A 23,736-nucleotide genomic window follows, 5' to 3' on the forward strand; every position below is an offset into this window, starting at 1 on the left:
CAGAGTGGATAGTCAGAAGCTTTTTCCCAGGGTGGAAGAGTCAGTTACTAGGGGACATAGGTTTAAGGTGCGAGGGGCAAAGTTTAGAGGGGATGTGCAAGGCAAGTTTTTTACACAGAGGGTGGTGAGTGCCTGGAACCTGCTTCCAGGGGAGGTGGTGAAAGCAGATACGATAGTGACGTTTAAGAGACATCTTGACAAATATATGAATAGGAAGGGAATAGAGGGATATGGGCCCTGGAAGTGCAGAAGGTGTTAGTTTAGGCAGGCATCAAGATCGGCACAGGCTTGTAGGGTTGAATGGCCTGTTCCTGTGCTGTACTGTTCTTTGTTTGTTCTTGCCATTCACCTGGATGAATGTTGCTACAACATTCAAGAAGCCAAAGGTAAAATATTCTACTTGATCAGCACCTCTGCCATTAAAATCAGTATTTACCCTGCTCTACCAACAGCACACTGTGGCTTTAGAATATTCTATCTATAGTGTCACGACCGTCCGCTCCAGTCAAAGCCCCCAATCAAAATATACGATTCTGATTGTGGTGGGAGAAACGCACTGTTAATTCAGTCCTGTCCCTCCACAGATCAACTAACATATCATTTTAAACTTTCCAAATTAAAGAAAGACCCAGCCAAATTGTACCATCTATTAATTCCCGAATGAGGCTAACCAAACTAGGTGTCTTTAAATCAACAAATTAACTGTTTAATTAACAAAACTAAATTTTTAAACTCTATGAAGATATAAAACAACATTTAAAATAGAAAAAATTAGAATCCTTGCAAATTTACAGTCCAACATTGCTTGAAGTCCTCACAGCCGTCCAGAGAATAAAGTTTCTTCAACAGTTGAACAGGCCGTAGTCTAATTCTAGCAGTAAGTGATGCTTTCCTTCTCCAATAATGGATTTCAACAATTAACAACTCGGAAACATTTTCAATAGAATCAATCTGACTTTAAGAGTTTTTGAGGGTTAAAAAATTGTCACAGTCTAACTTCCCTTCCTTCAGTTTAAATTATCAGAGATCTTTGTTTTGGCTTGACTTTTTTAGAATTTTGAGAGATAATAATTAAACAGACTAAATTCTCTTCCTTCAGTTTAAATGGCTGAGAGCTCTTCTTTCAGGCTAACACCAGCTGTCTGTCTGTGTTCTGTTAGAACAGACTGTCTTCAACTAAAAAGCCAGTTCAAAAAATAATTGCAACATTGTATATCCACTCTTTGGTCCCTGAATAGCTGTTGCCAGGTAACCAGGATGCATTCTTTGAAACTGGTTGGTTCCCTCTCCATATGCTTGTATCCAACAGCAACCAAAATGCACTTTCTCCAACTCCTGAGGCTTGCTGTTTCTTAAAGCAGTAAAGCCACATCACATATTTCCTGGAGAGAAAAAGAAAAGACAGGATCATGACAATAGGATCTACTGCTGCAGCTCACCAGATTTACTTCAAAAATACTTCCAGTCCTATGACCCGTACTACCGAGAAGCACAAGAGCAGCAGCAACATGTGAACACCATTCCTTCAAGTTTCACTCCAAGTTACAAATCATCCTGACTTGGACATTTTTGCTGTTGCTGTGTTAAAATCCTGCAATTCCCTAACATCATTGTAGCACCATCACAACAAAGTCTGCGGTAGTTCAAAGAACAGGCCTATCATCACTTTCTAAGGGCAGCTCAGGGTGAGCAATCAATACAGTTTTGCTATGGTCACCGACATTCTGAGAAGAAATGCATAATTTTTCTTATAATTGAATGAAGAATGCCAAGAAACATACGAGACACAAATAGTGAAAAACTGAAATGGTTGTCTCAATACATGGATAGTAAGCAACTCTTGATTCCTGAGTAACATAATCTAGAATGTTTAACAGAATTTTCATGCAAATAAATCATGCTGCCACATGCAACACTACTATCTTGTGGGAGCTCTTGAAACTTAACAATGTGCAATTGTGGATGTGCCATGGTACCAAAAGAATGTGTTAAGATACCAGAGGGAGCGCTAGAACTTCCATGTAGCTTCTCCTGATGTCTTGTCAGAACACGTTTTCCGTTGCTTCATTGGAGTTTCTGCCAAAATCACAGTGGGCTATGGTCCACAGAAATTCTAGGCAGGAATATATGATAGTTTTTTTAAAAATTAAACGATCTTGGTTAAATGCTGGAACTCTCAGCATTTTCATTGTATAAATGTGTAGTTGATGTGACAATTGCGGTATGGCTTAATATAGTCACAAGTTAAATTTTCGGCTGTTGATTAGCCAAATCATTGGTGTGATGCATATAAAAATAGTTTGAGTACAAGTGTATATAGACACGAAAATGGACAGGGTTGGCACATGGAGAGATCTAAATGAGAGTGAATGCCACCGAATACAAATTGTCCTTTCTAATTCCTACTCTGTCACTTTCAACTTGTATCGCATCATGTGATAGAAGTTTAAAACAACTGTGTACAAAGCATGCCAATAAACATTTGCTTCATAACATTATACTAAGTAGTGAGGAGACATGACTTTCTGTTCCTACCTAATATTATAGATAGTCTCAATTCATTTCCCTCCACAGTATTAAAAAGTTATTGATTCCTAATATCACAATATCACAAGGCCCTCCAGCTGGTAATGTTGTGGAAAGATAAAGATAGCTTCAATGACCTTTTAATGATGTTTACTGGCATTTAATGCTTTTGAGCTATTTTACTGTTTTGATTGTGTTCCTTTTTCTGCTCTTTGCTCTTTGTCCTTCATATGGAAACTTGACGTCAGCCAATTTGAATTTGTGATAAATTCAAAGAAGATCAATAACCCTTAGCAAAAGAAAATAAACTGCCCTTTTCAAGGTATAAGACAGGTTTTTGTATTAATTCACGGGATATAGCCATCGCTGGCAAGGCCAGCATTTATTGAAATAAAAACAAAAAGTGCTGGAAATACTCAGCAGGTCTGGCAGCATCTGTGGAGAGAGAAGCAGAGTTAACGTTTCAGACCTGAACTGTTGAAAGGTCATGGACCTGAAATGTTAACTCTGCTTCTCTCCACAGATGCTGCCAGAGCTGCTTAATATTTCCAGCACTTTTTGTTTTTATTTCAGATTTCCAGCATCTGCAGTATTTTGCTTTTATTCCAGCATTTATTGCCCATCCCTAATTGCCTTTGAGAAGGAGTTGGTGAGCCAACTTCTTGAACCGCTGCAGTCCTTGTGGTGTAGGTACACCCACAGTCCTGTTAGGTAGGGAATTTCAGGATTTTGTCCTAGTGATGATGAAGGTTTTTTTTATTCATTCATGGGATTTGGGCGTCGCTGGTTAGGCCAACATTTATTGCCCATCCCTAATTGTCCTTGAGAAAGTGGTAGTGAGCTGCCTTCTTGAACTGCTACAGTCCATGTGGGGTAGGTACACCCACAGTGCTGAAAGGAAGGGAGTTCTAGGATTTTGACCCAGTGACAGTGAAAGAACGGCGATATAGTTCCAGGTGAAGATGTTGTGTGACTTGGAGGAGACCTTGCAGGTGGTGGTGTTTCCATGCGTCTGCTGCCCTTGTCCTTCTAGGTGGTTGAGGTCACAGGTTTGGAAGGTGCTGTCTAAGGAGCCTTGGTGCGTTGCTGCAGTGCATCTTGTAGATACCACTGTGCATCGGTTGTGAAAGGAGTGAATGTTGAAGGTTGTGGATGGGGTGCCAATCAAGCAGATTGCTTTGGCCTGGATGGTGTCGAGCTTCTTGATTGTTGTTGGAGCTGCACCCATCCAGGCAAGTGGAGAGTATTCCATCACACTCCTGACTTGTGCCTTGTAGACAGGCTTTGTGGAGTCAGGAGGTGAGTTTGCCTCTGACCTGCTCTTGTAGCCACAGTATTTATATGGCTACTCCAGTTCAGTTTCTGGTCAATGATAACTCCCAGGGTGTGATGGTGGGGGATTCAGCAATGGTAATGCCACTGAATGTCAAGGGGAGATGGTTAGATTCTGTCTTGTTGGAGAGAGAATGGCAATATATTTCCATATTGTGATGTTGTGTGCCTTGGAGGGAAACTTGCATGCAGATGGTAGTGTTCTCAAAGGCTTGCTGCCTTTGTTCTTCTAGGTGGTTGAGGTTTCAGGTTTGGAAGGTGCTGTCAAAGAAGCTTTGGTGAGTTGTTGCAGTGCATCTTGTAGATGGTACACATGGCAGCCATGGTGCATCGGTGGTGGAGGGAGTGAATGTTTAAGGTGGTGGATGAGGTGCCAATCAAATGGGTTGCTTTGTCCTGGATGGTGTTAAGCTTCTTACGTGTTGTTTGAGTTGCACTCATTCAGGCAAGTGAAGAGTGTTCCATCACACTCCTGACTTGTGTCTGGTAGATACAAAGGCTTTGAGGAGTCAGGAGGTAAGTTACACACTGCAAAATTCCTAGCTTCTGACCTGTTCTTATAGTCACAATATTTATGTGGCTGGTCGAGTTAAGTTTCTGATCAGTGGTGACCCCCAGGATGTTGATGGTAAGGGATTCAGCAATGGTAATCATCGAATGATAGAATGGTTACAGCATAGAAGGAGGCCATTCAGCCATTGAGACCTTGCCGGCTCTCTGGAAGATGAGTTTAGTTCGTTCCACGCCCCCGCCCTTTCCTATAGCCCTGCCAATTTTTACCCTTCAGGTGCTTATCCAATTCCCTTTTGAAAGCCATGATTGAATCTGCCTCCATTACCCTTTCAGGTCTTGCATTCCCAGATTGTAACCACTCAGACTGATGGGCTGGCAATTAGCTGGGTTGGATTTGCCCTGCTTGTTGTGGACAAGACATAATTGGACAAGTCTGCAAGAGGTATAGGGATGGGGTTGCACTGTCTCTGGGTCTGCAACATGACCAACAATGGAGCAGTGACCTCAGAGAGGGAAAGCTCTGCAAATAGGGAAGAGGGCTCTCCATAGAAGCCCCTGCCCATCATGGGTTTTCCGAGAGCACTTCTCATACCTCCATCTGAGCCAAGAGCAATGCCTAAGGTGGCTCAGATTCACCAAGCAGGTGCTCATAGAACTGTGCCAAATCCCTCAACACCACCTGGGGCTTCACACCAGGGCAAGTGGTATTAAACTTCTGCATGACTGGATTTCTTCAGGTGTAAGTGAGCAACATATTCATCTCCCAGTATGCAATTCATCGATGCATCCGGGAGTTGACAGAGGCCATATACGTCAAGAGAGCCAATTACATAATCTTCTCTCTAAGCAGTGTTATGGAAAGGTGGGAGATGATAGGGGTGGTTCCCCCTTTTCTTCACCTCTCAACTGACCAAAGACAGCATGTTTTTAAAAAGTGTTTGAACCCCTGAACATTTTAATGGTCAACACACAGACAAATGACAGGTTTTCTTGTAAGTTTAAAAAGAAAAATAAATGTTGATTATACAACACCCAGAAATATACACAACTTCCACAACTTCACCCACTCTCCCACATGCATACACACACACACACACACACACACACACACACACGCGCGAAAAGATAGAGATTAAAAGATAATATGCATTTAGGTCTGATGGTTTTAAAAAGAGTTTGCTATAAAACTTGCTTTTTCCCTGAAGGGGACTTGAAATTTCCTTTTTTTTCTCGATCACTGAAATAAAAAACTTGGAAGATTCAGGAGGACGGATGTGTTGTTGCACACTTCTTTGGCTATATCTCAGTCACAGTTCAATGGCAAAAGCCAGGTTCAATTTCTCAGGTACGGTGTTAAAGGCCAACTCCAGTCTCTGCCTACATGTAGTTTAAAGATGGTGATCTTAGGCAGGGTCCTTCCTCTTCGCTAGAATAGATGCAATTCTCACTTTTGAACTAATAACTGAATTAAAACCAACACTGATTCTGCTCCAATTGTTCCAGAATGCGCTGCCGTTTCACTCGCATGCCACCGTCACCAGTCACAATCCTTTCTCATGATTGGTCAGTTTGAATACAGGCCGCTTTAGTGTGCCTCAAGTCTGTTTGGGTTTGTTTTATAAATTCATTATATAGTTCATAATTTCTCCTTGCATAAGAACACATGATAGCAGACATCTACAGGCATTCATTCACATGCATTACTGAGGGTCACTGTTGCTCGACCTCCCACAATTTACTGGTGGCACGTTGTCTGTTTAAATACTGGACAGAGCATCCACAATGACATTGTTTTTTCCAGCTATGTGCGTGATTTTTAAGTTAAATGGCTGGAAGAGTAAACTTCATCTGAACAGCCTGACATTGTTAACTTTGAATTTCTCTGGGAAAGTTAGTAGGTTGTGGTCAGTGTATATTACAAATTCCCTGTGTCTGTCATTAACATAGACCTCAAAATTTTGAAGGGCTAATATATGTCCCAAAGCCTTCTTTTCTATGGTGGAATATTTCTGCTGATGTTTATTTAATTTTTGGAAGAATAGCCAATTGTGTTTAAAAATGTTAAGAATATTAAGTATTAATAACAAGTAAGAAATAAGTAGCTGGTGAGCCTTTTATTTTATTTTTAAGTAAGGTGTATTACTATTGGTAAGGTTTACTACTATTGGTAGGATGTATTAGTATTAGTTTTAGTAGTAGCAGGGTTTATTTGTCATATCAAGGTTTATTATCCAATAGATAAAGGAATGGCAGGGCTGCTCCAACTTCTGGAGTGCGCATCCTGGCTATGTGGGAACTCTTGGACACTTCCTGTGTCTTGGATAACCATATGTGCAGAAAGTGTCATCAGTTGCAGCAGCTCGAGCTCCGGGTTTCAGAACTTGAGCAACAGCTGGTGTCACTGTGGTGCATCCATGAGTTTGAGAGATTCATGAATAGCACACTTATAGATGTGGTCACCCCGCAGCTTAAGAGTATGCAGGGAAAGAAGGAATGGGTGACCACCAGACAGTCAAGAAGAAACAGGCAGGTAGTGCAGTTTACTGGACACCCCTGAGTGCCTCTCACTCTCCAACCGGTACTCAGTTCTGAGTACTGAGGAAAGTGATCATTCATCTGGGGCGTACAGCCAGAGCCAAGGTCATGGTACCATGGCTGGCTCAACTGCACAGGGGGACACAAGATGACTGGAAGAGCAATAGTGATAGGAGATTCAATAGTTAGGGGAATAGTTAGGTGTTTCTGCGGCCACAGACGTGAATCCAGGATGGTATGTTGCCTCCCTGGTGCCAAGGTCAAGGATGTCACTGAACGGTTGCAGAGCACCCTGGGGGGGGAGGATGAATAGCCAGCAGTTGTGGTCCAAATTGGTACCAACGACATAAGCAGAAATAGGGATGTGATCCTACAGAATGAGTTTATAGAGTTAGGTAAGAAATTAGCAAACAGCACCTCAAAAGTAGTCATCTCTGGATTACTCCCAGTACCACGCCCAAGTGAGTATAGAAATAGGAGGATAGTGCAGATGAAAAATGGTGCAAGAGGGAGGACTTTAGATTCCTGGGACACTGGGATCAGTTCTGGAGAAAGTGGAACCTGTACAGGCCTGATGGGTCGCAGCTGAACAAATCTGGGACAAATATCCTAGCAGAGCGATTTGCTATTGCTATTGGGGAAGGTTTAAACTAACTTGGCAGGGGTGTGGGAACCAGGAAATAGTACAAGAGAGGAACACCAAGGTGCACAGAGAATGGGAAGTGACAAATGGCACTAGAGTAGGAAATAGTAAAGTATTAAGTGGGGTCAGAGTGTTAGACAGTACTAGAGAAAGGAGTAGTTCCATATTAGATGGAAGTGGACTGAGAAGGACGAGGAGGAATGCAAAGACAGGATTACAGTGTATATGTGTAAACACGACAAGTGTGGTGAACAAGGTTAGTGAGCAACAAGCACAAATAGCAATTTAGGAATGTGATGTAGTGGTAACAACGGAAACATGGCTTAAAAATGGTGAGGACTGGGCACTTAATATATAAGGATATAAAGTATTCCGAAAGGATAGAGAAGGAAAAAGGGGATGTGGGGTGGCAGTACTAATTAGGGAAGGCATTGCAGTGTTGGAAAGGGAGGATGTCCTTAAAGGGGCAAAGACAGAATCCATTTGGTTAGAGCAAAAATGTGGGTAAGATCATGTTACTAGGGGTATTCTATAGCCCTCCAAATAGTGAGAGATGAAGGAGCAAATCTGCAGAGAAGTCACAGAGATGTGCAAGAACTATAGAGTGGTGATACTGGGGGACTTTAATTACCCAAATATTAATTGGAATAATTTTAGAGTAAAGGGTAAGGAGGGGGAGAAATTTCTGAAATGTGTTCAGGAGAATTTCCTTGATCAGTATGTTCTCAGTCCAACTAGAAAGAAGGCATTGTTGGATCTCATGCTGGGAAATGAGGTAGGCCAAGTGAATGTCGGGGGGCACTTGGGTAAGAGTGATCATTGTATCATAAGATTTAGACTAATAATACAGAGAAGCAAGGAACAAAATAAGGTAGAATGTCTAGATTGGAAGAGGGCTAATTTAAATGCGATGCAAAGGGATCGAGCCAGGGTAGATTGGAACCAAAGACTGACAGGAAGCGTTGTATCAGAACAATGGGTTATCTTTAAGGAAGAGATGCTTCATATACTGGCTAGGTACATACCAACAAGGGCGAAAGGTAGGGAAAATAATAACAGTGCTCGTTGGATGACGAGGGAGATAGAGATTATGATGAAACAAAAAAAGAGGGTGCATGATGCATGTCAGGTGAACTCAGGTGAGAAGCAGGCCACATACAATAAGTTGAGAGGGGCGGTGAAGAGGAAAATAATACTGGCAAAGAGAGGATATGAAAATAGAATGGCAGTCAACATAAAAGGGAAATCAAAGATCTTCTACCGGCATGTAAATAGTTCTTTTTCTTTTTTCTTTTGGGCCTCCTTATCTCGAGAGACAATGGATACGCGCCTGGAGGTGGTCAGTGGTTTGTGAAGCAGCGCCTGGAGTGGCTATAAAGGCCAATTCTGGAGTGACAGGCTCTTCCACAGGTGCTGCAGAGAAATTTGTTTGTTGGGGCTGTTGCACAGTTGGCTCTCCCCTTGCGCCTCTGTCTTTTTTCCTGCCAACTACTAAGTCTCTTCGACTCGCCACAATTTAGCACAATAGTAAGCGAGCAGTAAGAGGTCAAGTGGGGCCTATTAGGGAGGACAAAGAGGGTAATGTATGCTTAGAGGCACAGGGCAGGGCTAATATACTTAATGAGTACTTTGTATGAGTGTTCACTAAGAAAATTGAATCTGATAAAATAACAGTAGAAGCGGGGAGAGTAGAGGCAATGGATAGGGTAAAAATTGAGAGGGGGGAAGGTACTAAAAAGGCTGGCTATGCTTAGGACAGATAAGTCATCTAGACTGGATGGCTTGCATCCCAGGTTGCTAAAGGAAGTGAGGATGAAGATAGCGGATGGACTTCCCATAATCTTGCAATCTTCTCTGGATCCAGGGGGAGGTGCCGGAGGATTGGAAAGTGGCAAATGTGACACCCTTATTCACTCTGTTTGGCATCTCCATCTCCATGCTCCTGACCATGGTCTTCCCTGCATTAATGGAAGGAGTCTACTTGCACACTAGGTCAGATGGCAAACTCTACAATCTATCAAGGCTGAAAGTGAAGACAAAAACACATCACATTCTGATCAGAGAACTCCTCTATGCTGGTGATGCTGTGCTTGTCGCTCACATGGAAACGCAGCTACTAAGACTCATGGACTGTCTCTCCCATGCCTGTAACTTGTTCTCCTTGACTATAAGCATCAAGAAAACCGTGGTCATGGGACAAGGTTTTGCATCTCCGCCCCTGATCATACTAAATAACACCCCACTGGAAGTGGGTAGCAAATTCTGCTACCTTGGGTCCACAGTGACAGACAATCTGTCCCTTGATGCAGAGCTCGATACATGCATAGGAAAAGCAGCTACCACCTTTGGCCAACATGCAAAACACGCATGCAATACCATCAAGCTGACTCTTAGGACCAAACTGATGGTTTATAAAGCCTGTGCTGTCAGCACCTTGCTGTATGGCTGTGACACATGGGTGACATACAGCTACCAGGAAAAGAAACTCAATAATGTCCACTTTCGCTGTCTGCTGCGTATTTTAAGTATATCCTGGCAGGACAAAATCACAAATGCGGCAGTCCTCTCCAAGGCAGAGCTCCCAAGTGTGTTTGCACTGATCAAACTGAGGCTGCTTCAGTGGATTGGACACATCTGCAGGATGGAAGACGGTCGCATACCCCAGGGCCTTCTGTATGGTGAGGTAGCCAGAACTAGATGACCAGTGGAGCTCCCAAAGCTCCACTTCAAGGATTCTTGCAAGCATGACAAGAAGGCCCTAAATGTTGACTTTCGCACCTGGGAGTCACTAGCTGGCGACAGAGGGAAATGGCGACACATCCTGTGGACTGGTGTGCACTACCACGAAGACCAGTTGCTACAGCGGTTGCCAACAGGTACCAACATCAAAAACAAAAATTCACAGTGTCATTTGGCAGCTTCATATGCAGCACTTGTGGCAGAACCTGCCTCTCAAGGATTGGCCTTCACAGCCAACAGCAAAGGTGCACCCCACCTAAATGGATTCTTTTGCTACATGTCCATCATCTTTTCTGGATGGAAGGATGCCAACCAACCAATATTCAAGAAAGGGTATAAGGACAGTCTTAACAACTACAGGCCAGTTAGTTTAACATCAGTGGTAGGTAAGGTTTTAGAAACAATTATCAGGGTAAATATCAACAGCCAACTTAGAGAGGTTCGAGCTAATTAAGGATCGCCAACATGGATTTGTAAAAGGCACATCATGCTTTGCTAATCCAATTGAATTTTTTGATGAAGGATGATAGAGATTGCAGTGGATGTTGTTTATATGATTTTAAGAAAGCGTTTGATAAGGTACCACATAAAAGGCTAGTTAACAAAATTGAGTCTCATGGAATAAGAGGGTCAGTGTCCAATTGAATAGATAATTGGCTTAAGGACATAAAACAGCGAGTCATAGTAAATGGTTGTTTTTCAGACTAGAGGTTGGTAGACAGTGGTGTTCTCCAATGTTCAGTGCTGGGGCCACTGCCTTTTTTGCTATATGAAAATGATTTGTATCTTGGAATAGAGAGTAGAATCTCAAAATTTCCCGATGACACCAAACTTGCAGGTGTGGCAAACAGTGAGAATATGAACCGCCTGCAACAAGACATAGATAGGCTAATGGACTGGGCAGACAATTGGCAGATGGAATTTAATACGGAAAAGTGTGATGTGATGCATTTTGGCAGAAGGAATAGGGAGAGCCAATAGATACTCAATGGCACAGTTCTAAAGAGTGTGCAGGAACAGAAGGACCTGGGGGTGCCTGTGCATAGATTTTTGAAGGTGGCAGTTCTTGATATTGAGAGCAGTTCTTAAAGCATATGGGATCCTGGGCTTCACATTTAGAGGCTTTGAGTACAAAAGCAGGGAAGTTATGCTGAACCTTTATAAAGCTGTGGTTAGACCCCAACTGGAGTGTTGTGTCCAGTTCTGGTCATCGCACTTCAGGAAGAATGTAAAATTCCTTGAAAGGGTACCAAGGAGATTTACCAGAATGATTCCAGGGATGAAGAATTTTAGTTACAAGGTTTGGTTGAAAAAGCTGGGTTTGTTCTCCTTAAAACAAAGGAGATTGAAGGGAGATCTAATAGAAGCAGACAAGATTATGACAGGCTTAGTTAAATAAGACAGGGAAAAACTGTTCCCATTAACTAATGGGAACACAGATTAAAAGATTTGGGCAAGAAATGCAGGGAGAATATGAGGAAGCACTTTTTTAATGCAGCGGGTAGTAATGACCTGGAATTCGTTGCCGCAAGGGTGGTGGAAGCAAGACAATCAATGACTTCAAAAGGAGGTTGGATGGGCACTTGAGAGAAATAGACTTGCAGGGCTATGGGGATTGAGCAGGAGAGTGAGACTGACTGGATGGGCTGAATTTTATGAGTGCATCTGCAAATCGCAGTGGTGCACTCTTATGTCGGCTGTGTGCCTGTGCGTATCAGCCGCCGCTGAGCCCCCACGATATTACTCATGAGGGCGGCACAGTGATTAGCACTGCAGCCTCACAGCTCCAGCGACCCGGGTTCAATTCTGGGTACTGCCTGTGTGGAGTTTGCAAGTTCTCCCTGTGTCTGCGTGGGTTTTCTCCGGGTGCTCTGGTTTCCGCCCACAAGCCAAAAGACTTGCAGGTTGGTAGGTAAATTGACCATTATAAATTGCCCCTCGTATAGGTAGGTGGTAGGGAAATATAGGGACAGGTGAGGATGTGGTAAGAATATGGGATTAGTGTAGGATTAGTATAAATGGCTGGTTGATGGTCGGCACAGACTCGGTGGGCCGAAGGGCCTGTTTCAGTGCTGTATCTCTAAAAAAAAATGGAGGAGGCGAAATGGCCGCGCCCGATATCGTAGAGGGGGCGGCCGCTCCATCCCCGGCAATGGCATCCGGCGCCATTTTTAAAGAGCTTCAAGCCCTGAGCAAAAATTTGAATTTTAAAAGGTACATTATTGTTCATTTTCTTAAAATTAAAAGCTGGAGACCCTTTCCGAACACCCGTTCCCTCCCCGCCATGTTTATTTTTATTGGCCTATATGCAGAAAATTAATTTTATTCCCAACCCGAACTCTGCCCCCCGACCTCGTCACATTTACCCTTCAACTCCTTCCCACCATCCTCACAGCCAATAAAAAAGGTTTTCCACACTCTCCCCGCCTCCCACCCTGATAATTTCAGTCCTCCCCCCTCCCTCACCACCAGTGTCTCGCCTTGGAACTCCCGAAGGCACGCGGGTTCTGGCTGGCAGCCATAAAATCGCCGTGGGACGGCTGCCGGGGCCAGGTAAGTTTATTTGCATTTTGTTTTAATTAATAGTAATATGTAAATGAAGGCCATGCCGCCAAGCAGCAGGAAGGGGGCAACCGAGGCCTCGCCGCTGCCTTCTTGGCGTCGTATGTCGTGGCGGGCCACTCCCGCAATTATTTTACAGGCCACCCCGCCATGACCCACAACACGAGGGGCTGGTAAAATGCAGCCCAATAGCTCCGTGCAGAGATGGCATGGACTCGATGGGCCAAATGGCCTCCTTTTTTTTATTCTTTCATGGGATATGGGCGTCACTGGCAAGGCCAGCATTTGTACCAGCTGCATGGTGGGATTTGAACCCATGTTCCCAGAGTAATAGCCTGGGCTTCTGGATTACTAGTCCAGTGACATTACCACTGTGCCATAAATGACTCTATGACTCTATGGTCTCTCAATACCCAAATCATCTTCCTGATGTAAGACAGCTCCCACTCCCACATCGCTTGTGTCAATAGCCACCTTAATACATTCCGTTAAAATTTGGTGCTGCTAACACGGGTTCCTTTGTTAGAATAGCTTACAATTTCTTGAAAACCACCTGGCACAGTTCTGTCCACACTATTTTAACATTTTTCCAAGGTGCTGAAATTAGGGACAAATTTTCTATAGAAACCGCACATCCCCAGAAATTGCATTATCTCTCTCTTGGTCTTGTCACTGGGGAAATCTATTAGGGCTTGTACTTTCACTGCCCTTGACAATACTCAACCTTGACCAACAACATGTCCCAAGTAGGTCACTTTGGCCTTAGCGAACTCGCTTTTAGCTAAATCTGCCACAAGGTTAGCTTTATGTAAATCTTTGAACTCTTAATCTTAAGGTGGTCTTCCCAGGTGTCGCTATAGATTTGGAGGGCATCAAGGTAGCGAACACAGTTGCTTCAGCCAGCCATCACTGGATTCATCAATCTTTGAAAGGTTGCTGTGGCGTTTTTTAAACCAAATGGCATGACTTTGCATTGCTATAGACCATCTGGCATTACAAAAGCCAAGATTTCCTTAGCTTGCGTGGTCATAGGGACTTGCCAATAACCTTTTAATAAATCAATTTTCTTGATTTAAGCGGAGTTGCCAACTCGGTCAATACAATCTTCAATGCGAGGAATTGAGAATGAATCTGTTCGGGTCACTGCATGAACTTTTCTATAGTCGATGCAGAGTCTCTTTAGATCCGTCTAGCTTAGGAGAACTCCAGCTACTTTGACTAGGATCGATTAGGTGGTTGACTAGCATGTATTGGATCTCATCTCGGACTTGAGCCAATTTATCGGGGGTCAAGTTGATATGGGCTTTGTTTAATAGGTGGGGTCTCCCCTACATTGACATTGTGAATGGCCAAAAAGGTGTGACCCGGTTTGTCCCTACGCATTTCCCTAAACTCTCTTAACAGTGTTGCCAAGCCTTACATCCGCTCATCAGATAGATAATTAAAATACTGTGTCTAGCCTCCCTAAAATTTCTGTGTTAGATAATTTCACAGCAGGGGGTTCAATCTGAGAATTTTCCAGGTTCGCTTCTTCCCCAGCTCATCTTCACTATTGTTTACATCCTCAACTGTCCTCACTACCTGGCATACATTCACTGGTTTGTCTTGTTCCTGATTATAATATTTCTTTAACATGTTTATGTGGCACAGCACTGTTTCTTTCTCCGGTCAGGGCTGTTGTTCAAATAATTGACCTCACTGACCTTCCCCACGAAGTACCGGCCACTAAATCTCACTTTCAGGGGTTCGCCCTGTAACGGCAACAGCCCCAGAACCTGATTCCCTGGTTTAAATGTCCGAGCCTCAACATGTCTGTCCGTCTGCTTTTTCATGTTCTGCTGAGAGGCTTTAAGGTGTTCCTTAGCCAAAGCACATACTTTAAAAAGACACTCACAAAAGGCTGATGCGTAATTTAATAACGCAATTTCCTCCCTTTGATCTAGAATTTTTTATTTGATCAGCTTAAGGGGGCCTCTTACTTCATGACCATAGACCAGTTCAAACAGACTGAAGCCTGTCAATTCGTTGGGTGAATCTCTAGCGCTGAACAGCAGAAAAGATAAGCCCTTGTCCCATTCGTGAGGGTACTCACAGCAGTAGGCTCTGATCATGGTTTTCAGGGTTTGGTGATACCATTGCAGAGCCCCTTGTGACTGTGGGCGGTATGCGAGGATTTTAGCTGCTCGGTACTGAGGCTATGCATAATCTCCTGGAATACCGAGGACATAAAATTGGATCTTTGATCTGATTGGATCTCTTTAGGCAGTCTGTAGCGGGTGAAAAACTGAGTCAGCCCCTCGACCACAGCTTTTGCTGTGATTTTTCTTAGGGGATCGGGTGGCCATATCCATGATTGTTAAGAGATATTGAAAACATGTCTTAGTTTTAGGTAAAGGTCCCACACAATCTACCAGAACTCTGCTAAAGGGTTCTTCAAAAGCAGTCATGGGTATTAGTGGAGCTGGCTTGATTGCAGGCTGTAGTTTCCCAACAACCTGGCAGGTATGCCAGGTCCTACAAAATTTAACCGCATCATTGTGGAAGTGAGACCAGTAAAGTGCTGGCTTATCTGCGCCTGGGTCTTTCAGATACCCACATGCCCAGCCATTGGGGTTTCTTGGGAAATCCTCAAGATTTCCCTACAATTTTTGGGGAGAACTAAAATTTGGTGGGCCACTGTCCAATCCTTCAATGCAGGTCGTCAAGGAGGTCTCCACATCAGGAACATAGGAGTAGGAGTCGGCCATTCAGCCTCTCGAGCCTGCTCTGCCATTCAATCAGATCATGGCTGATCATCTACCTCAAAGCCACTTTCCCGCACTATCTCCATATCCCCTGATGTCATTAGTATCCAGATATCCATCGGTTTCTATCTCGAACATGCACAGCCCTCTGGGGTAGAGAATTCCATAGATTCACCATCCTCTGAGTGAAAAATGTCCTCCTTAACTCAGTCTTAAATAGCCTACCCCTCATTCTGAGACTATGTACCCTCACCAGCCAGGGGAAACATCCTATCTACATCCACCCTGTCACACCCTGTAAGAATTTTGTGTGTTTCAATGAGGTCACCTTTCATTCTTTGAAACTCTAGAAAATACATGCCTATTTTTCTCAATCTCTCCTCATAAATCAATCCCGCCATCCCAGGGATTAGTCTGATGAACCTCCATTGCACTCCCTCTATGGCAATGATATCCTTCCTTAAATGAGAACAAAACTGTACACAATACTCCAGGTGCAGTCTACCAAGGCTATATCCAATTGCAGCAAGACTTTTTTACTCCTCCACGCAAAACCCCTTGCGATGAAGACCAACATACCATTTGCCTTCCGAATTGCTTGCTGCACCTGCATTCTAGCTTTTAGTGACTCATGAAGAAGGACACCCCAGGTCCCATTGGACATCAACACTTGCCAATCTCTCACTTTTTAAGAAATACTCTGTCTTTCTGTTTTTTCTACCAATGTGGATAATTTCATATTTATTCACATTATATTTCATCTGCCATGTTCTTGCCCATTCACTTAGCCTGTCCAAGTCTCCTCGAAGCCTCCTTGCATCCTGCTCACAACTTCCATTCCCACCTAGCTTTGTGTCATCAGCAAATTTGGAAATATTACATTTGGTTCCCACATCCAAATAATTTATATAGATTGTGAACAGCTGTGACCCCAGCACTGATCCTTGCGGTATCCCACTAGTAACAGCCTGCCATCCTGAGATTGACTCGTTTATTCCTACTGTCTGTTTCTGTCTGTTAACCAATTCTCAATTCATACCAGTCTATTACCTCTAATCCTATGAGCTCTAATTTTGTTTATTAACCTCTTGTGTGGGACCTTATCTAAAGCCTTCTGAAAATCTAAATACATCACATCCACTGGTTCTTCTTTCTCTATTCTACAAGTAACATCCTTAAAAAACTCCAACAGATTTGTCACACATGATTTCCCTTTCATAAATCCATGTTGGCTTTGCCCAATCATATCATTATTTTCTAAGTATCTAGTTATCATATTCTTTATAATAGATTCTGACATTTTCCCTAGTACTGACGTCAAACTAACAGGTCTGTAGTTCCCCATTTTCTCTCTCCCTCCTTTCTTAAATAGTGGGGTTACATTTGCTACTTTCCAGTCTGCAGGAACCCTTTGAGAATCTATAGAATTTTGAATGATAACCACCAGTTATCCACTGTCTCTATAGCCATCTCCTTCAACGCTCTGGGATGTAGCTCATCTGCATCCAGGGGATTTATCAACCTTCAATCCAGTTAATTTTCCGAGTACTATCTCTTTCGTAATATTAATTTCTTTCAGTTCCTCATTTTCAGAAGTTCCTTGGTTCCCTCGTATTTCTGGGAGATTTTCTGTATCTTCCTCCGCGAAGACAGACACAAAGTAATTGTTTATTTCTCTGTCATTTCCCTATTCTCCATTATAAATTCTTCCGTCTCCACATGTAATGGACCTACATTTGTCCTTGCTAATCTTTTCCTTTTCACATACCTAAAGAAGCTTTTAAAATCCACCATTATGTTTCCTGCTAGCTTGCATTCATATTCTCTTTTCCCTTTCTCATCACTACCCTGTTTTTTTTAAATAATAGCTTTTGGGAACCCCTTCTGCCTCTGCCTCTGAACAGGTGGTCTGTGCTATTCTTTTTAAGTCGGGATCTGCCTGTTGAGCCTCCATCAAGGATGGTCTGTTGAACACCCCTTTTCCTCTCCTAAATCTCCGAAAAAGGTTCTGGCCAGCAGCCATCTGGGTCATCTGTTATAATTACTGGCTCAGCTCTCTCTAGCAAAGCTTGCTTAGCCATGAACCTGGTCACTACGCAATCAGGTAATATTCCAGGGTCTTCCTCCTGTAACTGTTCCATCTCCCTGGCCGCATTTGGCTTGTCTAAGATTACCGGGGCGGCTATCACTCTACCCCAGCCAAATCATTGCCCAATTGCAAATCTATTCCAGCCACAGGCAGACTAGGGACAATCTCTACCATGACCTGTCCAGAGTATAGGTCACACTCTAAGTGGACCCAATATAGGGGTACGGGCATGTACCCACCTTCAATGCCTTTTACTATGACCTTTGCATTCACCGAGCTGTCTGGTGGGAAGGTCATGTCTTCACCCAGCATTAATGATTGAGGGGCCCCTGTATCCCTGAGCAGGACAATTGAGTTGCTCACCTCAATAGAGGAGTACGGGCTCCCTTCAAGACAAAATCCTGATAACCCCCAGGGATTTTGTCAGTTTCTACCGCACCCAGGCTAGTATTCCTAGAGGGGTGCGTCACTGTTGTTACAGCTCCCTTTCCTGGACTGGCCTTGTGAACCTCAACAAACTTCACTGGTTTTATCTTTAATTTCCAGCAGTTGGCTTTCACTTGCCCTGCTTCGCTACAGTGGGAACACATGGGCTTTTGGGAATCATTCCTACCCTCTGCACTTTCCTTCCTGACTTGTGGAGGGCCCCCTGCATCCTCACTCCTATTCTCTCTTTCACTACCATGCCGTCTCCTGTCACTGTCCTACTTTCTGTCCTTTCTGGACCTCTGGGGATTATTAGGGTTTGTGCATGACTTCATAATCATCTGCCATTGCAACAGCATCCCTCACCCCTGTGACCCTTTGTTCCTCAATATGAATCTTTGTATTAATTGGGACTATATTCTTAAATTTGACAATTGCTGAAAATAGAGACATGTTGTTGAAGCTTTTTATCTTGCACTCATCAGGACAATACGCAAGAATAACCAATGTAAGGGAAAACAACAACTTATACTGCATGAGAAGAGAGTGCTGATTGGTTGGCAGGTGAACTCTGATTGGTAGAGGCATTGCCATGGAGAATGCACCAGTTTACGATGACTGACAGTTAACAGCCAAGCTCTGTTTGAAATTTAAACCAGGCAGCTTGACTCTGATTGGTCAAGGCATTGCCATGAGGAATGAATCAGTGAATGGCTGTCACTTATTTTGTTCAGCTGAAACAGGCGCATTGTGTGTACATGTTCTTTCTGTCTGCAAAGAACAGAGCCCAGTGTATTAATATATGTAGCTTCTAGTACATGCAAATGTGCCACACTGTGAGCCCTACTGACAATCTTAAATTGGTTGTCAGCGTAATTCTTAGCACACTGCGGATTATTTAGCAAATGTTATCCAATCGCAGAATCATATCTAATGTTGGACACTGTTTTGAGTTTTGCAAGCATGGGCTGGTTGGGTACGGCCTGTACCTTGCCCTTTGTGTACACCGGAAGGGACATGTTGTTTGATATGATCCGACAGTCTTTCAGTCGAGACATACAAGATAATCAGAGGGTTAGATAGGGTGGATAGTGAGAGACTTTTTCCTCGGATGATGATGGCAAACACGAGGGGACATAGCTTTAAGTTGAGGGGTGAAAGATATAGGACAGATGTCAGAGGTAGTTTCTTTACGCAGAGAGTAGTAAGGGCGTGGAACGCCCTGCCTGCAACAGTAGTAGACTCGCCAACTTTAAGGGCATTTAAGTGGTCATTGGATAGACATATGGATGAAAATGGAATAGTGTAGGTCAGATGATCGGCGCAACATCGAGGGCCGAAGGGCCTGTACTGCGCTGTAACGTTCTAATTCTAATTCTAAAAATTCTTTGGGACGTATGGCCTATATACCTAGCATCACACTGGCATTGAAATTCAAATATCACATTCCTCATTTGTGTGATAGGCAGGACATCTTTTTGGCAATGGCTACCTTGATCAGATCATTTCTCGCTGTATACTGCGCAAACTTGTGAACGGGCCTAAGACCGTCATATTCGGCCCTGAAAAGTGCCCAGACAACCTCAAATTACCCTGGAAGGGTAACGTATCCCAAAAATTTGAGCAACAGGTAAAGCTAGCTATTTCACGCTGCCACTATGCAGTAGCAGTACGCGTGGTGTTTGTCACTAACAGGATGCTCCCATCGAGTCAAAAAGACGTCCTGCCTATCACACAAATGAGTAATGTGACATATGAATTTCAATGCCAGTGCTTCCCAACAACTGGCAGATCGTATCAAACACTATGTCCCTTCCTCTGTTCACAATGGGCAAGGTACAGGACGTACCCAACCAGCCCGTGCTTGCAAACTCAAAACACAGTGTCCAACATTGGATGTGATTCCGTGATTGGACAAGATTTGCTAAATAATCCGTAGTGTGCTAAGAATTACGCTGACAACCAATTTAAGATTGTCAGTAGGGCCCGTTGTGTGGTGCATTTCAACTTACTGGAAGCTACATATATAAATACACAGGGCCCTGTTCTTTGTAGACAGAAAGAACATGTACACATATTGTGCCTGTTTCAGCTGAACAAACTAAGTGACAGCCATTTGCTGGTTCATTCCTCAGGGCAATGTCTTGACCAATCAGAGTCAAGCTGCCTGGTTTAAATTTCAAACAGAGCTTGGCAGTTAACTGTCAGTCACCGTAAACTGGTGTATTCTCCATGGCAGCGCCTCTCCCAATCAGAGTTCACTTGCCAACCAATCAGCACTCTCCTCTCTGCAGTATATGTTGTTGTTTTCCCTTACATTGGTTATTCTCACGTAGTGTCCTGATGAGTGCAAGACGAAAAGCTTCGACAACATGTCTCTATTTTCGCAATTCTCAAGTTCTATACTACCAAACGACTATTTATTCTTAAATTCCTCTAATAGGATTACTTCTTGTAAATTCTAATACGAGGGTTCTAACTTCAGAGATCTCATGCAGTGATCAAAAGCCATGTGTTTAACTCGCTCCAATTCAAGGAAGGTTTGTGCCAGCCGTTTTCAAGTATTTCTGAATTTTTGTCAGTGCGCCTCAGGCGTTTAAAATAGCAGTTTTGATTTGCTGATAATCTAAAGGACATTCCTCTGAAAACATGGAGTAAGCTTCACAGCCTCTTCCCACTTAGAATCATCGAGTCATAGAGTTATAGAACACAGAAATAGGCCTTTCAGCCCATCTTGTCAGTGCCGGCCATCAAGCACCTATTTATTCTAATCCCATTTTCCAGCACTTGGCCCGTAGCCTTGTATGCTATCACTTATTCGCATTGTTAAAGGAAGGTCCAAAACTCTTTTGGCCACTTTAACTTGAGAGAAATTTTCTCAAAAGAACTAAAGTACAATTCGACTTCATCCTCATTTAATTTTGGCACTAATTGTGAGTGTCTCATAAAATCAAAGATATGCTCTAAATTGGGTTCAGTATTTGAATTGCTTGTGGCACCCGCACTTTGCAACTTCAGTCTTTCCCTCTCTAACTCAAACTGCCTTGCCACTCTCTCCCTTTGTATTTGAAATTCTAATTCAATTTTTCACATGGTAATTTATCTTTCCATTTAGATTCTAGCTTTGCCAGTCTCAGGTTCCATGCCTGTTTCTTCTCATTCTGAGTCAATACTAAAATGACTAGCTACAGTTTTAAGGATCTTAGGCTTTCTTGATTTTGACCTTAAAGTTACTCCCACCTGGTTAACTATAGCTTTTAGTTCCTCAGTGTTTAATGAAATTGAATGCATCCCAAGATAACTATTTCTGTTCTACAGCCGCTTTTCGTTGAACATGGCCATGTTTTAAGTGTTTTAGCACAGTTAACATACGAGAAAACCTGCTCATTTTTGTTTTACAATTTTACAATCAATTTACTTCCCGTGTCCAATTCACACGTTTAATCTAATGTTTCAGATCCTGGATGAGGAGCCCCAATCTGTTAACGACAGATGGGAGATGATGGGGACGGCTTCCCCTTTTCACACCTCTCAACTGACTGAAGACAGCATTTTTAAAAAGTGTTTGACCCTCTGAGCATTTTAATGGTCAACAAACAGATAAATGGCAGGTTTTCTTGTAAGTTTAAAAAGATAAATATTTACACCCGAAAATGTATACAACTTCACCCACTTTCGCCAGCATACAGATATACACAACAGGAAAAAGTAGAGATTAAACGATAACACGCGTTTAGGTCTAATGGTTTTTAAAAGTTTGCTGTAAAACTTGCTTTTTCTCCGGGATGAAGATGTGAAACAATGCAGGCCTGAAATTTCCTTTTTTTTCTGGTTCGCTGAAAAAAAACTCAGAAGGTTCAGGTGGATGGATGCCTTGTTGCAGACTTTTCTTGTTATATCTCAGTGACAGTTCAATGGCGAAAGCCTGGTTCGATTTCTCGGGTAAGGAGTTCAAGGTCAACTCCAGTCTCTGCCTACATGTAGTTTAAAGATGATCTGAGGCAGGGTCCTTCCTCTTTGCTGTAATAGATGGAATCTTCAATTTTGAACCAATAACTGAATTAAAACCAACACTGATTCTGCTCCGTTTGTTCCAGAATGTGCTGCCGCTTCACTCTCACACTGCCATCACCAGTCACAATCCTTTCTCCTGATTGATCAGTTTGAATCCAGGCCACTTTGGCGCGCTTCAAATCTGTTTGGATTTGTTTCATAAGTTCATTACATGATACATAATTTCTCCTTGCGTGAGCATGCCAACAGGGAGAAGCAGGATGAATGGGCATGTGCTTTTGCCAGGATAGCGAGATTCCTGATGTTGGAGGGCACCAATTGATAGCAGGCATGTGGCTCTGCAGGTCCAACACGTCAACATGGAGAGCCATAGGAACAACAAGGGTGAGGGAGGGGAGTTGGTGTGGAAAGCAAGAAATCCATGAACTTGAACATTGTGCCAGATAGCAGTGTAAGGGTGATGTGGGAGTTGAGAAGGGGCATGAGACAGTAAAATACTGTCATCCTGAATGCTCTCAGCAATGCTGGATGCTACGGGTTCTGTTGCAGCCAGCCCCATGACACGTAGCATCATCTCCTCTGTGGGGCTGAGGGATTGAAGGCGTGCCTGTCCCCACTGGTTCTGTTTTGCTCCTTTCTATTGTGGGAAACCCTGTCCTATAAAAGAGAGGGAAGATGTCAGTGATTGTATTGCACTGCATTTGGTTGATGTCTGCCACTATGCCAATTAAATATAAAACATAGGTTCCACTATTTAAATGCTCACAGAGTTCACTGGACTTTTCTGTTCACTGGACTCAGGAGTTCAAGGAATTATAGCAAGTATTTGTCTATTATGGTAAAAGAAGTATATGCTGCACAGCAGAGGATAGCTAAATGTTTGGTAGAGTATGTACTTCCTTGTTGCCGACTGAATGATAGGAATCCCAGGAGTTCAGTTTAGTCTGTCCCATTGTTGCATGAATGCTTTCTGGATCTTATTTCTATTGACAGTGGGCTGAAATTTATGCTCCCGCCGCCGAAATCGCACTGTCCGTTCCCGACAATGGCATTAACTGCCTGTGCGCAGGTGCTGATGTCATTTTTAAAGGGCTTCGAGCCCTACCATTCAGTTTAAATAGTTAAAGGAACAAGTAATAAAAAAATTTAAATCCATTTAAATTGTCCCTCTCCCACCCTCCAATAACCATAAAATTAATCACTTGCCCCCCCCACAAAAAACACTTCCCTTGCCCACCTGATCATCACCCCCACAAAGTACATAAAATTTACACATTACACATTTGACGCCGCTCCCCACCACCCCCCACACTGAGAAACATACCTCCTCCCCCCTCCCCACCAGTGTTCCGCCTCGGTTCCCTGAAAGGGGATCTGAAGGTGCGGGAGTGCTGGCCACCGGCACGAATATTGCACCGGGACAGACGGCGGGAACATAAAGGTAATTAATTCAGTGATTTAAATTTATTTACGTATGTTAATGGCAGTCCCGTCGCCGAGCGGCAGGGGGCCGTCCCGAAGCCTTGCCTCCAATGGCAATATCGGGCCGTGCCCTCACGGCGTCGGGGTACATGGCAGCCCTCTCCCAAAGGCATTTTCCGGCCCCTCCCACC

At 43.4% G+C, this 23,736-nt stretch overlaps 1 protein-coding gene and 1 long non-coding RNA gene across 3 annotated transcripts in view; one reads left to right on the plus strand and one right to left on the minus strand.

The window, feature by feature from the left end:
- Window positions 1–23,736, plus strand: part of LOC137346829 (protein SPMIP7) — a 147,697-nt gene that overhangs the window by 115,193 nt on the left and 8,768 nt on the right. The gene's annotated exons all lie outside the window — the stretch shown is intronic.
- Window positions 752–23,736, minus strand: part of LOC137346870 (uncharacterized) — a 37,763-nt gene continuing 14,778 nt past the window's right edge. Inside the window, exons 5-6 of the long non-coding RNA XR_010968809.1 lie at window positions 21,883–22,780; window positions 752–1,382 (exon numbers count right to left, since the gene is read on the minus strand). This is a non-coding gene — a long non-coding RNA (uncharacterized lncRNA). The remainder of the gene's footprint in view (window positions 1,383–21,882; window positions 22,781–23,736) is intronic.

This window comes from Heterodontus francisci, chromosome 2 (genome assembly GCF_036365525.1).
Source record: "Heterodontus francisci isolate sHetFra1 chromosome 2, sHetFra1.hap1, whole genome shotgun sequence".
Classification (NCBI taxonomy): Eukaryota; Metazoa; Chordata; class Chondrichthyes; order Heterodontiformes; family Heterodontidae; genus Heterodontus; species Heterodontus francisci.